Source organism: Tachyglossus aculeatus, chromosome 21 (genome assembly GCF_015852505.1).
Source record: "Tachyglossus aculeatus isolate mTacAcu1 chromosome 21, mTacAcu1.pri, whole genome shotgun sequence".
NCBI classification, from domain to species: Eukaryota; Metazoa; Chordata; class Mammalia; order Monotremata; family Tachyglossidae; genus Tachyglossus; species Tachyglossus aculeatus.
This window is the reverse complement of record NC_052086.1, coordinates 46,253,023-46,269,641: the sequence shown is the minus strand read 5'-3', so window position 1 is coordinate 46,269,641 and position 16,619 is coordinate 46,253,023. Positions and strand designations below refer to the sequence as shown.

The following is a 16,619-nucleotide window of genomic DNA, read 5'->3' as shown; positions in this document are numbered from 1 at the left end:
CCAGAAGAGTTGACACCTTTTCTCTGGGCCACTGGGGCAATCAGAGATTCAGGTTTAGGTCTAAGAGGGTTTCCAAACTTCCCTATACCGCCATGTCCCCCATCAAGTGGGCCTAGGGCTGTTTTCAGAGGAAAGAACTCTAGGCCTGCAGTGATGCTATCACCCTGGCAACCTATGGAGGATTCCGAAGTAGACTGAACTAGGGGTATCACAGCCCACTTCTCCAAGCCATAGCAGAATAGGGTGCAGCTACTTCAAAGGGGTGCAGGAAGAGTCGCAAGCGGCAAATCTGGAGTTTGAGAGATGACCCAAAGCTGAGACAACAGGCAGTGTCTTTCCCTTCCCCCCAAACTCTTCCTTGAGACAAATAGGTCAGAAAGGGGCTTGGGGCACCAGAGACAGTATCTGCCTGGCCTGCAACTGGATGTTGGGGCAGGTTGCTTCCTGGGCCAACCTGTAGCTGGGAGCTAAACAGACCAAAGTGGCCTCAATGAGAAGTTCACACCGGAGAGCCACAGAGCAGCTGTTCGAGAGCTTTGCACCTGTTCAAATCAAAGCTAGAATGAGAGCATAGAGAAGCACAGAGACCAAGACACACAGGCGCATGCACAGCCCAGGGTTTTCCAGAGCACTGAGAAACTCAGGTCACGGCAACCCCACTACCTGCAGTCCCAGTATGGAGTCAGTTCTGAAGCACCCCAAGCCTGGTCTAATCAATCATACTTATTGAGCAAAGCACTGTACTAAGGGCTTGGGAGTGTACAATGAAGCAGAGTTAGCAGACATTCCCTGCCCATATGAGTTTACAGTCTAGAAGACTGTATTCCAGCTCACTGTGGGCTGGGTATGTGTCAGTTATATTATCCTCTGTCAAGTGCTTAGTACATTGCTGTGCACACAGAAAGCACTCATGATTGATTAATAATAATAATAATCATATTTGTTAAGAAATTAGTATGTGCCAAGAACTGTTCTAAGCGCTTGGGGTGGGGGGGAGATACAAAGTAATCAGGTTGCCCCACGTGGGGCTCACAGTCTTAATCCCCATTTTTACAGATGAGTTAACTAAGGCACAGAGAAGCTAAGTGACGTGCCCAAGGTCACACAGCTGACAAGTGGCAGAGCTGGGATTAGAACCCATGACCTCTGCCTCCCAAGCCCTGGCTCTTTCCACTGAGCCACGCTGCTTCTCTGGCTTGGCTGGGATCTGCAAAGGGGCAAGCAAAGAATTTTCAGTAAGAAAGGCTATGGAGGGGCTGGGTGAGTCTCTGATCAAGTTCACCCTGCTCCCACACCTGGTCATCCCCTCATGCACTTCTGAGATTCACTGATCCACCTGTTAATTGTTTTGTTTTATACCCTCCACCCCTTTCATTAATGCCTTTCTTTTGAGATTGGAGACCTCAGGGGCAGCTTGTCCCCCAGGTGAGGGCTCCACAGCCCTTTTCTGTCAACTATGCTGTTGAGGGCTGAAGAATCCATCCCCAGACCACTTGTTCTGCTTATCCCATGCCTCCCTTACCTATAAGCTCCTCTAAAGAAAGTGATGATGGTGGTTTTTATAGCAGCATGTACTCTGTGCCAAGCACTGTACTAAGATACAGGTTAGATAGAAGATAATCAGATCGGACACAGTCCCCAACCCACACAGGGCTCAGAGTTTAAGGGAGGGACAGCAGGAATTTTACAGATAGGAAAAGAGTCTCAGAGAGGGTAAATGACTTGTTCCAGGTCAAACAGCAGGCCAGGGACAAAGTTGGGACTAGAACAGTTGGTGACTTCCAGTTCCATGGTCTCTCTACTAGACTACTGCCACTTAAACTCCTCTCACCCATCTCCCCAAGAATTTTTCAAGAGGTTATGATTTTCCAGCTTTGTGAAAAATTTAACTTAAATGAACAAGTGGCTTTACCCGCTATCAAGTCTACTGAACACGATTACTGTACCTATTCAGGATTTTAGTTTTAAGGAGATTTTTTTGGTTAATGTTGCTTTTAAAGTGAGCCATACCACAATTAGTAGAGGAAAGAATCACTCAATAGCAGTGTAGCTCAGTGGAAAGAGCACGGGCTTAGGAGGCAAAGGTCATGGGTTCTACTCCCTGCTCTGCCACTTGTCAGCTCTGTGACTTTGGGCAAGTCACTTAACTTCTCTGTGCTTCAGTTACCTTATCTGTAAAGTGGGGATTAAAGACTAGATTTCTAGACTGTGAGCCCACTGTTGGGAAGGGACTGTATATGTTGCCAACTTGTACTTCCCAAGTGCTTAGTACAGTGCTCTGCACACAGTAAGCGCTCAATAAATACAATTGATTGATTAAAGACTGAGCCCCACATGGGACAGCCTGATTACCTTGCATTTCCCTCAGTGCTTAGAACAGTGCTTGACACATAGTAAGTGCTTAATACCATCATTATTACTACTCTTGAACTATGTGCTTGGGAGAATGCTACATAGCACAGGGGGGTACTGAATAAGGGGTGGCAATTAGCTCCCTGAGCACAAGAAACTCATCTAACTTGTATTCTCCCAAAACCTTAGTGCAGTGCTCTGCACACAGTAAGCGCTCAATAAATACGATTGATGAAAACCTTAGTACACAGCTCCGCCCACAGTAGGTACTTGGTCAATATGATTGGGGGTGGGGGGGCAGACAGCATAGAAATGGAGCAGGGGAAATGGCCTATCCCTTTGATTGCCCCAAAATGGAGCCAAGCCAGAGATCTGACTGGAGGTGCCGGCTGCTGGAAATGTAATAATAATAATAATTATTATTATAGCATTTATTAAGCACTTACTATGTGCCAAGCATTGTTCAAAGTGCTGGGATAGATACAAGGTAATCAGGTTGTCCCACATGGGGCTCAAAGTCTTAATCTCCATTTTACAGATGGGGGTTACTGAGGCACAGAGAAGTTAAGTGGCTTGCCCAAGGTCACACAGCAGAAAAGAGGCAGAGCTGAGATTAAAACCGACGTCCTCTGGCTCCCAAGCCAAGACTCTTTCCACTAAGCCAGGAGCTTAGGGGAAGCAGCGTGGCTCAGTGGAACGAGCCCGGGCTTTGGAGTCAGAGGCCATCAGTTCAAATTCCAGCTCCGCCACTTTCAGCTGGGTGACTTTGGGCAAGTCACTTCACTTCTCTGGGCCTCAGTTCCCTCATCTGTAAAATGGGGATTAAGACTGTGAGCCCCCCGTGGGACAACCTGATCACCTTGTAAACTCCCCAGCGCTTAGAACAGTGCTTTGCACACAGTAAGCGCTTAATAAATGCCATCATTATTATTATTAAGCCATGCTGCTCTTACATGAGTCCTGGCCCAGGGAGCTGCACAGCAAGCTTCGGTTTGAGCCTCTCTTATCTTGACCCAGCAGAGAACACTTTCCAGTTAGTGATCGGAGCCTTTCAGGAAGACACTGCAGGCCGGCCCTGTAGGTTAGATGGAGGAAAGCCAGCAACTGGGCTCAAAGTGCACAAGAGCATATGAGCTGGACATGAAATGGGCATGCAGGTGAGGCATGAACTGGAGGAGAAACTCACCTTTCCCCCACCCTTAGTCTGTGGACCAGGGCAGGTGGAGGAGTTGGTGCCGGGGGAGAAGAGAGGGAAGAGAGAAGAAGAGAAACACACAGAAAGCCAACCCCACTGCCCCAAACCTCCAAAGGGAGCAATTCACAGCAAAGCTCCTGCTTCCAAGGGCTCATGGGGAGAAGCAGCGTGGCTCAGTGGAAAGAGCCCGGGCTTTGGAGTCAGAGGTCGTGGGTTCAAATCCCAGCTCCGCCAATTGTCAACTGTGTGACTTTGGCCAAGTCACTTCTCTGTGCCTCAGTTCCCTCATCTGTAAAATGGGGATTAAAACTGTGAGCCCCCATGGGACAACCTGATAACCTTATAACCCCCCCAGTGCTTAGAACAGTGCTTTGCACATAGTAAGTGCTTAATAAATGCCATTATTATTATTATTATTGGGCTCTCTGTCCCCATATGTGCCGTTTTGGATCTCTTCCCAACCCCCAAACACAGTTTTTCAGTAATACAGGCTGAAGAGCCTAGTCAATGGGGCCCCACAGCAACCATAGCTAAGTCCTGACTAAGGTGTGGACTTTGAAGATGGGCTATTGAACTTTCTGGCCACTAAATGCTCCTGTCTTGATTCACTGTCTCCTGAGTCAGAAGCCCGTGGAGCCTCGAGGAAGCAGCGAGGCGGAGGGAGCCCCGGGTGTGCGGCTGCTAGTCAGGTTTTGGTGATTAACAGCCGCTACCGGCTTGTTTGCTTCGAGCAAATTTAGCGCTCAGCAGGTGGTCGTGCGGGGACAGACAACACTCCCAGGTTCGGATAGGTTGTCACGTCCCGAACAGTTATCCAACACTGCTTGAACCTTTTCCCATCTGGCCAATTAAACCCAACACACGCTATAAACATCTAGGTATTTAAGCATCAAGCCCTTGCCTGTCATGTGTGTTTCCCCAACAGCCGCTCTAACCGTTAACAATTCATAGTATTTTGACAACATCTGAACCATTTGACCACCAATCCAATAGTTAACAACAGTAGGAATTGCCACCCCCACCCCCAGCTAGGGTGGACAGGGAGACCAGTACACTCTTGTCCCTCTCCCTGGCCTCCAGTCCATTCACCCACCCTAACACCACCGTACTGTGTGTCTGCCCCCCACCCCCTCTACGCTATAATCTCGCTGTCAGCAGGGAATGTGTCTATTACATTGTACTTTCCCAAGCACTTAGAACAGTGTTCTGCACACAGTAAGCGCTTGATAAATGATTGACTGACAGGCCGTAGTCCCATAATTTACCCCTTGCTACCTTCACCACTCCACACACACCAGTCACCCCCACAGGGCCCAACATCCTCCTGAACGTCAGTGGAAAGAGCATGGGCATTGGAGTCAGAGGTCGTGGGTTCAAATTCCAGCTCCGCCAACTGTCATTCATTCAATCGCATTTATTGAGCGCTGTGTGCGGAGCACTGTACTAAGCGCTTGAGAAGTACAAGTCGGCAACATATAGAGACGGTCCCTACCCAGCAGTGGGCTCAACTGTCAGCTATGTGACTTTGGGCAAGTCACTTAACTTTTCTGTGCCTCAGTTACCTCATCTGTAAAATGGGGATTAAAACTTTGAGCCCACCATGGGACAACCTGAAATCTCCCCAGCGCTTAGAACAGTGTTTTGCACAAGTAAGCGCTTAACAAATACCATCATTATTATTATTACCCCCTCCCATGTCCCCATAGCCCTGCATCCAGCACCCCACATGTCCCCCTTAAGAGCCATCCCACTTCAGACCACCAGAGCCCCCATTGCCCCTAGGCTCAGACTCTTCCATTCATTCAATTGTATTTATTGAGCACTTACTGTGTGCAGAGCACTGTACTAAGCGCTTGGGAAGTAATAATAATAACAATAATAATGATAGCATTTATTAAGCGCTTACTATGTGCAAGGCACTGTTCTAAGCGCTGGGGAGATTACAAGGTGATCAGGTTGTCCCACGGGGGGGGTCACACTCTTCATCCCCATTTTCCAGATGAGGTAACTGAGGCCCAGAGAAGTTAAGAGAAGCAGCGTGGCTCAGTGGAAAGAGCCTGGACTTTGGAGTCAGAGGTCATGGGTTCAAATCCCAGCTCCGCCACCTGTCAGCTGTGTGACTTTGGGCAAGTCACTCAACTTCTCTGTTCCAGAGTTACCTCATCTGTAAAATGGGGATTAAGACTGTGAGCCCCCCGTGGGACAACCTAATCACCTTGTAACCTCCCCAGCGCTTAGAACAGTGCCACCATTGGGTAGGGACTGTCTCTATATGTTGCCAACTTGTACTTCCCAAGCACTTAGTACAGTGCTCTGCAATCAATCAATCGTATTTATTGAGCACTTACTGTGTGCAGAGCACTATACTAAGCGCTTGGGAAGTCCAAGTTGGCAACATATAGAGGCGGTCCCTACCCAACAGTGGGCTCACAGTCTAAAAGGGGGAGACAGAGAACAAAACCAAACATACTAACAAAATAAAATAGAATAGATATGTACAAGTAAAATAGAGTAATAAATATGTACAAACATATATACAGGTGCTGTGGGGAAGGGTGTCTCTGCACCCAATAAGCGCTCAATACGATTGATTTGAACATAGTAAGCGCTTAATAAATGCTATTATTATTATTATTAAGTAACTTGCCCAAAGTCACCCAGCTGACAAGTGGCGGAGTCGGGATTTGAACCCATCATCATCATCATCAATCGTATTTATTGAGCGCTTACTATGTGCAGAGCACTGTACTAAGCGCTTGGGAAGTACAAATTGGCAACATATAGAGACAGTCCCTACCCAACAGTGGGCTCACAGTCTAAAAGGGGGAGACAGAGAACAAAACCAAACATACTAACAAAATAAAATAAATAGAATAGATATGTACAAGTAAAATAGAGTAATAAATATGTACAAACATATATACAGGTGCTGTGGGGAAGGGTGTCTCTGCACCCAATAAGCGCTCAATACGATTGATTTGAACATAGTAAGCGCTTAATAAATGCTATTATTATTATTATTAAGTAACTTGCCCAAAGTCACCCAGCTGACAAGTGGCGGAGTCGGGATTTGAACCCATCATCATCATCATCAATCGTATTTATTGAGCGCTTACTATGTGCAGAGCACTGTACTAAGCGCTTGGGAAGTACAAATTGGCAACATATAGAGACAGTCCCTACCCAACAGTGGGCTCACAGTCTAAAAGGGGGAGCCAGAGAACAAAACCAAATACACTAACAAAATAAAATAAATAGAATAGATATGTACAAATAAAATAAATAAATAAATAAATAGAGTAACAGAGTCATCATCAATCGTATTTATTGAGTGCTTACTATGTGCAGAGACACCCTTCCCCACAGCAGCTGTGTATATGTTTGTCCATATTTATTACTCTATTTTACTTGTACATATCTATTCTATTTATTTTATTTTGTTAGTATGTTTGGTTTTGTTCTCCGTCTCCCCCTTTTAGACTGTGAGCCCACTGTTGGGTAGGGACCGTGTCTCTCTATGTTGCCAACTTGGACTTCCCAAGCGCTTAGTCCAGTGCTCTGCACACAGTAAGTGCTCAATAAATACGATGGATTGATTGCAGAGCACTGGACTAAGCGCTTGGGAAGTACAAGCTGGCAACATATAGAGACAGTCCCTACCCAACGGTGGCACTGTTTAAATAGAGTAATAGAGTCATCATCATCAATCGTATTTATTGAGCGCTTACTATGTGCAGAGCACTGTACTAAGCGCTTGGGAAGTACAAATTGGCAACAATTTGACCTCAGACTCCAAAGCCCGGGCTCTTACGCCGCTTCTCACTGGCAATATGAGTTGCCAATTGGCTGCTTCTCAGTTGGCAACATCTTCCAGCCCCCCTGCCACCTCCAGGCCCTTCGAGGGCAACCTGAGCCTCCCCCTCTGCTCAAGTCTCCCATCATCATCACCCCCCAAACTCTCCCAGGACCCTCCCCCGACCTCCCTTCCGTGACCCCCGGGTCCCAAGAGGGTCCCCTAAGCCAATGGCCTTCCTCCCACCCCCCCAGGCCCAGCAGAAACCGCTCAGCACTCAGCGAACCCGCCCGCCTCACCTGGTCCGGCCCGACGGCTGGCCTTGCTCCCGAACCGACGGGGCGGGCGGCTCATCAGCAGCCTGACAGGCCGCGCAGGCGCACTACTTAACTGGCACCGCCCCCCCTCCGCCGGCGCCACGCATGCGCAGCCCCTCCCCGCCCAGCCCCGCCCCTCGCCGGATCCCCACGCAAACGAGGCCCGTTTCGGAGTCCGCCTGCCGGGCATGCGCAGTACGCCACCTCTCGGCCAGGGCTGGGAGCTCTGGGAGCATGCGCAGATCGGCCGAGCCACCTGCTGCCGCCCCCCCTCGACGTCTGTGATGAGGCCCGGCATTCATTCAGTCGTATTTATTGAGCGCTCACTGTGTGCAGAGCACTGGACTAAGCGCTTGGGAAGTACAAGTTGGCAACATAGAGAGACGGTCCCTACCCAACAGTGGGCTCACAGTCTAAAAGATTCATTCATTCAATCGTATTTATTGAGCGCTTACTGTGTGCAGAGCACTGGACTAAGCGCTTGGGAAGTACAAGTCGGCAACATAGAGAGACGGTCCCTACCCAACAGTGGGCTCACAGTCTAAAAGAGTCATTCATTCAATCGTATTTATTGAGCGCTTACTGTGTGCAGAGCACTGGACGAAGCGCTTGGATAGGACAAGTCGGCAACATAGAGAGATGGTCCCTACCCAACAGCGGGCTCACAGTCTAAAAGATTCATTCATTCCATTGTATTCATTGAGCGCTTACTGTGTGCAGAGCACTGAGCCCCTTCCTCTCCCCCTCGCCCCCTCTCCATCTCCCCCATCTTTCCTCCTCCCCTTCCCCACAGCACCTGTATATATGTATACAGGGAAACAACGTGGCTCAGTGGAAAGAGCCCAGACTTTGGAGTCAGAGGTCATGGGTTCGAATCCCGGCTCCACCACATGTCTGCTGTGTGACCTTGGGCAAGTTACTTAACTTCTCTGAGCCTCAGTTACCTCATCTGTAAAATGGGGATTGTGAGCCCTCCATGGGACAACCTGATTACCTTGTAACCTCCCCAGCGCTTAGAACAGTGCTTTGCACATAGTAAGCGCTTAATAAATCCCATCATTTTACTTGTACATATTTTACTTGTACATATCTATTCTATTTATTTTATTTTGTTAATATGTTTTGTTTTGTTCTCTGTCTCCCCTTTCTAGACTGTGAGCCCACTGTTGGGTAGGGACTGTCTCTATATGTTGCCAACTTGTACTTCCCAAGTGCTTAGTACAGTGCTTTGCACACAGTAAGCGCTCAATAAATACGATTGATTGATTGATTGATTGTTGGGTAGGGACCGTCTCTATATGTTGCCAACTTGTACTTCCCAAGCGCTTAGTACAGTGCTCTGCACACAGTAAGCGCTCAATAAATACGATTGAATGATTGATTAAGCGCTTACTATGTGCAAAGCACTGTTCTAAGCACCGGGGAGGTTACAAGGTGATCAGGTTGTCCCATGGGGGGCTCACAGTCTTAATCCCCATTTACCAGATGAGGGGACTGAGGCCCAGAGAAGTGAAGTGACTTGCCCAAAGTCACAGCTGACAAGTGGCAGAGTCGGGATAAGCGCTTGGGAGGTACAAGCTGGCAACATATAGAGACGGTCCCTACCCAACAGTGGGCTCACTGTCTAGAAGGGGGAGACACAGAACAAAACAAAACATATTAACAAAATAAGTAGAATAAATATGTACAAGTAAATAAATAAGTAAATAGAGTAATATTTATTACAGAGAGCAGTGCCGCAGCCTATTCATTCACTCATTCAATCGTATTTATTGAGCTCTTACTGTGTGCAGAGCACTGGAGTAAGCGCTTGGGAAGTACAAGTTGGCAACATAGAGAGACGGTCCCTAGCCAACAATGGGCTCACAGTCTAGAAAAGGGCAGCAGAGAGCAGCGCTGTAGCCTATTAATTAATTAATTAATTCATTCAATCGTATTTATTGAGCACTTACTGTGTGCAGAGCACTGTACTAAGCACTTGGGAAGTATAAGTTGGCAACATATAGAGATGGTCCCTACCAAACAGCGGGCTCACAGTCTAGAAGAGAGCAGCAGAGAGCAGCGCCGCAGCCTATTCATTCATTCAATCGTATTTATTGAACGCTTACTGTGTGTAGAGCACTGTACCAAGTGCTCGGGAAGTACAAGTTGGCAACATAGAGAGACGGTCCCTACCTCACAGCGGGCTCACAGTCTAGAAGGGGGAGACAGACAACAAAACCAAACATATTAACAAAATAAAATAAATAGAATAAATATGTACAAATAAAATAGAGTAATATATATGTACAAACATATATACATATATACAGGTGGTGGTGTAGGGGAGGGGAAGGAGTACTACAGTGCTCTGCACACAGTAAGCACTCAATAAATACTATTGAATGAATGAATGAATGAATATACACATTAGTACAGTGCTTTGCACATAGCGCCAAACAAAGCCGGTTAGTATTATTATTAATAATGAGGATGCTACAGGTGCTGGGCTGCCCTGGCTGTCACTCATTCATTCAGTCGTATTTATTGAGCACTTACTGCATGCAGAGCAATTGCTGAAAGTGCAATTCAGCAACAGAGACAATCCCTGCCCACAACGGGCTATGACTGAATGCTTCATTTCTCGCCTCCAAAATAACCCACCAACTTTCGTGTTAATATGTCAATTTATGTCCAAATGCACCGATTTTCATCCCGGATCCTTTGGCCACTGTTTATTAATTATAATAATAAATAATTGTTAATTCTAATCAATCGTATTTATTGAGCGCTTACTGTGTACAGAGTACCGTACTAAGCACTTGGAAAGTATAATTCAGCAACAGATAGAGACAATTCTTACCCAACAACTCACAGTTTAAAGGGGGAGACAGACAACAGAACAAAGCAAGTAGACAAGCATCAATACCGTCAAAATAGATAAATAGAATTGTAGGTATATACACATTAATAAAATAAATATGTGCAAATATACACAAGTGCTGTGGGAAGGGGAAGGGGGTAGAGCAGAGGAAAAGGGGGGCTCAGTCTGGGAAGGCCTCCTGGAGGAGGTGAGCTCTCAGTAGGGCTTTGAAGGGGGAAGAGAAGTAATTTAGCAGATGTGAGGAGGGAGGGCATTCCAGGCCAGGGGGAGGATGTGATCCAGGGGTCGAAGGCGGAACAGGTGAGAACGAGGCACAGTGAGGAGGTTAGTGGCACCAGAGGAGCGGAGGGTGTGGGCTGGACTGTAGAAGGAAAGAAGGGAGGTGAGGTAGGAGGGGGCAAGGTGATGGAGAGCTTTGATGCCAATAGTGAGGGGTTTTTTGCTTCATACGAACGTTGATGGGCAACCACTGGAGATTTTTGAGGAGGGGGGTGACGTGCCCAGAATGTTTCTTTAGAAAGATAATCCGGGCAGCAGGGTGAAGTATATTCATTCATTCACTCATTTAATCATATTTATTGAGCACTTACTGTGTGCAAAGCACTGTACTAAGCACTTGGGAAGTACATGTTGGCAACCTATAGAGGGGTTCCCTACCCAACAAAGGGCTCACAGTCTAGAAGGGGGAGACAGACAACTAAACAAAACATGTGGACAGGTGTCAAGTCATCACAATAAATAGAAATAAAGCTAGATGCACATCATTATCAAAATAAATAGAATAGTAAATATGTACAAGTAAAATAGAGTAATAAATCTGTACAAACATATATAGAGGTGCTGTGGGGAGGGGAAAGAGGTAGGGTGGGGAGATGGAGAGGGGGAGAGGAAAAAGGTGGCTCAGTTTGGGAAGGCCTCCTGGAGGAGGTGAGCTCTCAGTAGGGCTTTGAAGGGAGGAAGAGAGCTAGTTTGGCAGATGTGCGGAGGGAGGGCATTCCAGGCCAGGGGAAGGACGTGGGCTGGGGGTCGACGGTGGGACAGGCGAGAACGAGGCCCAGTGAGGAGGTTAGCAGGAGAGGAGCGGAGGGTGCGGGCTGGGCTGGAGAAGGAGAGAAGAGAGGTGAGGTAGGAGGGGCCGAGGTGATGGAGAGTCTTGAAGCCGAGAGTGAGGAGTTTTCGCTTGATGTGTAGTTTTACTGGCAGCCACTGGAGATTTTTGAGGAGGGGAGTAACATGCCCAGAACGTTTCAGCACAAAGATGATCCGGGCAGCAGCGTGAAATATAGACTGAAGTGGGGAGAGACAGGAGGATGGGAGATCAGAGAGGAGGCTGATGCAGTCATCCAGTCGGGATAGGATGAGAGATTGAACCAGCAAGGTAGCGGTTTGGATGGAGAAGAAAGGGTGGATCTTGGCAATGTTGCGGAGGTGAGACTGGCAGGTCTTGGTGACGTATTGGATGTGAGGGGTGAATGAGAGAGCAGAGTCGAGGATGACACCAAGGTTGCGGACTTGTGAGGTGGGAAGGATGGTAGTGCCGTCTACAGTGACGGGAAAGACAGGGAATATAGACTGAAGTATAGACTGAAGCAGGGAGAGAGAGGAGGTTGGGAGATCACTATGTGCCAGGCACTGAACTAAACCCTGGGGTGGATGCAGACAAATCAGGTTGGACACTGTCCCTGTCCCACTTGGGGCTCACAGTCTCAATCCCCACTTTGCAGATGAGGTAACTGAGGTACACAGAAGTTAAGTGATTTGCCCAAGGTCACACAGCAGACAGGTGGCTGAGCTGGGATTAGAACCCATGACCTTCTGATTCCCAGGTCCGTGACCTACGGTATCCATTAAACGCTTTTATTCGACACATAGTAAGCACTTAACAAATACTATTAAAAATGTGTTAAGCATTCATTCATTCATTCAACCGTATTTATTGAGCACTTACTGTGTGCAGAGCACTGTACTAAGCGCTTGGGAAGCACAAGTTGGCAACATATACAGATGGTCCCTACCCAACAACGGGCTCACAGTCTAGATGGGGGAGACAGACAACTAAATAAAACAAGTGGACAGGTGTCAAGTCACCAGAATAAATAAAAATAAAGCTAGATACACATCATTAACAAAATAAATAGAATAATAAATATGTACAAGTAAAATAAGTAGAGTAATAAATCTGTACAAACATATATACAGGTGCTGTGGGGAGGGGAAGGAGGTAGGGCTGGGGAGGATGGGGAGGAGAAGAGGAAAAAGGGGGCTCAGTTTGTATCTATCCCAGCACTGTTCTAAGTGCTGGGATAGATATGTTAGGCCGGATACCAGTCTCTGTCCCACATGAGTCTCACAGTCTAAGAAGGAGGGAGAACAGGTGTTGAATCAAGCTTGGTGTAGTGGATAGAGCATGGGTCTGGGAACAGAAGGTCATGGGTTCAAATCCTACTCTGCCAAAGCCTTCCCAGACTGAGCCCCCTCCTTCCTCTCCCCCTCCTCCCCCTCCCCATCCCCCCACCTTACCTCCTTCCCCTCCACACAGCACCTGTATATATGTATATATATACGTATATATTGTACGTATTTATTACTCTATCTATTTATTTTATTTGTACATATTTATTCTATTTATTTTATTAAATTAATATGTTTTGTTTTGTTCTCTGTCTCCCCCTTCTAGACTGTGAGCCCACTGTTGGGTAGGGACCGTCTCTATATGTTGCCAACTTGTACTTCCCAAGTGCTTAGTACAGTGCTCTGCACACAGTAAGCGCTCAATAAATACGATTGAATGAATGAATGAATGAATTTGTCTGTTGTGTGACCTTGGGCAGGCCACTTCACTTCTCTGTGCCTCATCTGTAAAATGGGGATTGCGACTGTGAGCCCCAGGTGGGACAGGGACTGTGTCCAACCTGATTTACTGTACCCACCCCAGTGCTTAGTACAGTGCATGGCACATAGTAAGTGCTTAATAAATACCACAATTATTATTGTTATTAATTATTATATTATTAATAATAATAAAAGCAATAATAAATGAATACAGGGTGCTCCCAGCTCCTGCCACCTCTCCTGATCTGTAAATTGCAGTAGTAAAAACCCTCTCCCTTCTTCTTGGATTATGAGCCTTATGTAGGAGCAGGGACTACGTCTATTCTGACAGCCTTGTATGGTCTCAGTCTGTGGCCCATGAGTCATGTGTCTGTTTATTGTTATATCGGACTCTCCCAAGCGCTTAGTACAATGCTCTGAACACAGTAAGCGCTCAATAAATGCGATTGAATGAATGAACTAGTACAGTCTTTACATACAGTAAGCAAAAATTGAATGAACAAAGTCAGAGCCCTAGGAGCCATGAGGCAGCTCCTGTGTTCAGGAAAGGGGTGCCCTCTGGTCTACACAACTCCTTGGTGCCAGACCAGGCCTTTACAAGGCTGGTAAGGGAGACCTGCAGGACTTCGGTTTTGGAATGGGTGAGGCTCGCACCATGGAGGAGGTAAGAGACTAAGCCTCTTATGGGGGAGAGTGCCTAGATCCCTTGGTGGGACAGGGTGAACAGAACTATGGGGACAGCAGGGACCCTGGCCCCAGCCCTGGGCCCCTATCCTCCCAATTGTGTTGCCAACTTGTACTTCCCAAGCGCTTAGTACAGTGCTCTGCACACAGTAAGCGTTCAATAAATACGATTGAATGAATGAATGAATGGTGAGGGAGTTAATCTCCCCATTAAAGTTTTAAAACTAGAAAAGCAGCAGGGCTTAATGAACAGTATGAATGTCTGAGAGTCAGAAGGACCTGGGTTCTAATCCTGGCTCCACCTCTTGGCTGCTGTGTGACCTTTGGCAAGTCACTTCACTTCGCTAGGCCTCAGTTACCTCATCTGTAAAATGGGGATTAAGAGTGTGAGCCCCACATGGGACATGGACTGTGTCCCACCTAATTAGCTTGCATCTACCCCAGTGCTCCCACCTCTCAGGGTCACACCTGGAGAGTTTTCCAGTACTCCACCAATCTGGACTATGGGAGGGAGAGTCAAGCAGAGGCATATCCATTCCAGTCTTAGCTTGGTCAGTGGCTAGCAAGTGGAAGGCAATCTGCCACAAGTCAAAATCAATCAATCAATCAATCATATTTATTGAGCGCTTACTGTGTGCAGAGCACTGTACTAAGCGCTTGGGAAGTACAAGTTGGCAACATATAGAGACAGTCCCTACCCAACAGTGGGCTCACAGTCTAAAAGGGGGAGACAGAGAACAAAACCAAACATACTAACAAAATAAAATAAATAGAATAGATATGTACAAGTAAAATAAATAAATAGAGTAATAAATATGTACAAACATATATACATATATTCAGGTGCTGTGGGGAAGGGAAGGAGGTAAGATGGGGGATAGAGAGGGGGATGAGGGGGAGAGGAAGGATGGGGCTCAGTCTGGGAAGGCCTCCTGGAGGAGGTGAGCTCTCAGTAGGGCCTTGAAGGGAGGAAGAGAGCTAGCTTGGCGGATGGGCAGAGGGAGGGCATTCCAGGCCCGGGGGATGACGTGGGCCGGGGGTCGATGGCGGGACAGGCGAGAACGAGGTACGGTGAGGAGATTAGCGGCAGAGGAGTGGAGGGTGCGGGCTGGGCTGGAGAAGGAGAGAAGGGAGGTGAGGTAGGAAGGGGCGAGGTGATGGACAGCCTTGAAGTCCAACTCACCTGTGCTAGGCAGCAGCGGCCTGGGAGAGAGTCAAGGGTGGAGACTCAGGTTTACTGCGTGGAAGGAGGCAACGGTAAACTGCTTCCAAATTTTTACCAGTAAAACTCTGTGGATCCACTACCAGAACGATTGCAGACGGGGGCATTCTGGGAGAGATGTGTGCATGGCATTGCTATGGGTCGGACATGACTCGACAGCATAATACAAACAACATTCCCTGGCCTGGAATGCCCTCCCTCCACACATGCCAAACTAGCTCTCTTCCTCCCTTCAAAGCCCTACTGAGAGCTCACCTCCTCCAGGAGGCCTTCCCAGACTAAGCCCCTTTTTTCCTCTCCTCTTCCCCTGTCCATTGTCCCCTCCCTCTGCACTATAGCACTTCTTTATATTTGTACATATTTATTGCTCTTTTTATTTTACTTGTACATATTTACTACTCTATTTATTTTATTAATGATGTGCATATAACTATAATTATATTTATTCTGATGGTTTTGACACCTGTCTACATGTTTTGTTTTGTTGTCTGTCTCCCCCTTCTAGACCGTGAGCCCGTTATTGGGTAAAGACCGTCTCTAAATGTTGCCGACTTGTATTTCCCAAGTGCTTAGTCCAGTGCTCTGCACACAGTAAGAGCTCAATAAATACGATTGAATGAATGAATGAATGAATGAATTCATCCTCCCTCCCATCCCCACAGCACATATATATATATATATATATATATATATATATAATTTGTTTATTTATTTATATTAATGTCTGTCTTGTCCATTAAACTGTGAGCTCTTGGTGGGCAGGAATGTGTCTGTTTATTGTTACATTGTACTCTCCCAAAAGCTTAGTACAGTGCTTTGCACATAGTAAGCACTCAACAAATACGATTGAATGAATGAACCTGGGTCAAGGCTGCTGTCAGAACAGATAGGGCAGGAAGAACTGCCTGCAGCCTGCCACCCATCTGGGGGGTATCCAGATGGCCTGTCCCCTGCCTGGGATGGATATGGTGCACGATTCTCAGCTCTTTGTGGGCAGGGAATGTATCTGTAATATTGTTATATTGTACTCTCCCAAGTGCTTAGTACAGTGTTTGCCACACAGCAAACATTCAATAAATACTATTAGATAGAATTGAATTCCCCTTAAGGGGCAGGTGGATGGGCTCAAAGGAATCTGGCTATAAATAGGACTATATTTCTCTAGAGAAATTCATTCATTCATTCAATCGTATTTACTGAGTGTTTATTGTATGAACTGTACTAAGCGCTTGGGAAGTACAAGTTGGCAACACATAGAGACGGTCCCTACCCATAAAAAAACTGAATGGCACCCCTAAAGCCATGATATTTGCCCTACGGCCTCTTTATCCTTGTTGGGAGAGGACAGGAACGCTAGACTG

The 16,619-nt window shown here is 47.0% G+C and overlaps 1 protein-coding gene across 3 annotated transcripts in view; it reads right to left on the bottom strand.

Moving 5' to 3' along the window:
• The window catches only part of TBC1D24 (TBC1 domain family member 24), a 45,004-nt gene extending 37,318 nt beyond the window's left edge, over positions 1-7,686 (bottom strand). For 2 of the 3 annotated variants that reach the window (XM_038762249.1, XM_038762251.1), the window contains exon 1: positions 7,640-7,686. The gene's annotated coding sequence lies outside the window, so the exon portion shown is untranslated. Of the gene's footprint in view, positions 1-3,305; positions 3,337-7,639 lie in introns of those variants that run through there. The other variant, XM_038762250.1, reaches the window with a different exon arrangement.
• Positions 7,687-16,619: the final 8,933 nt, after the last annotated feature.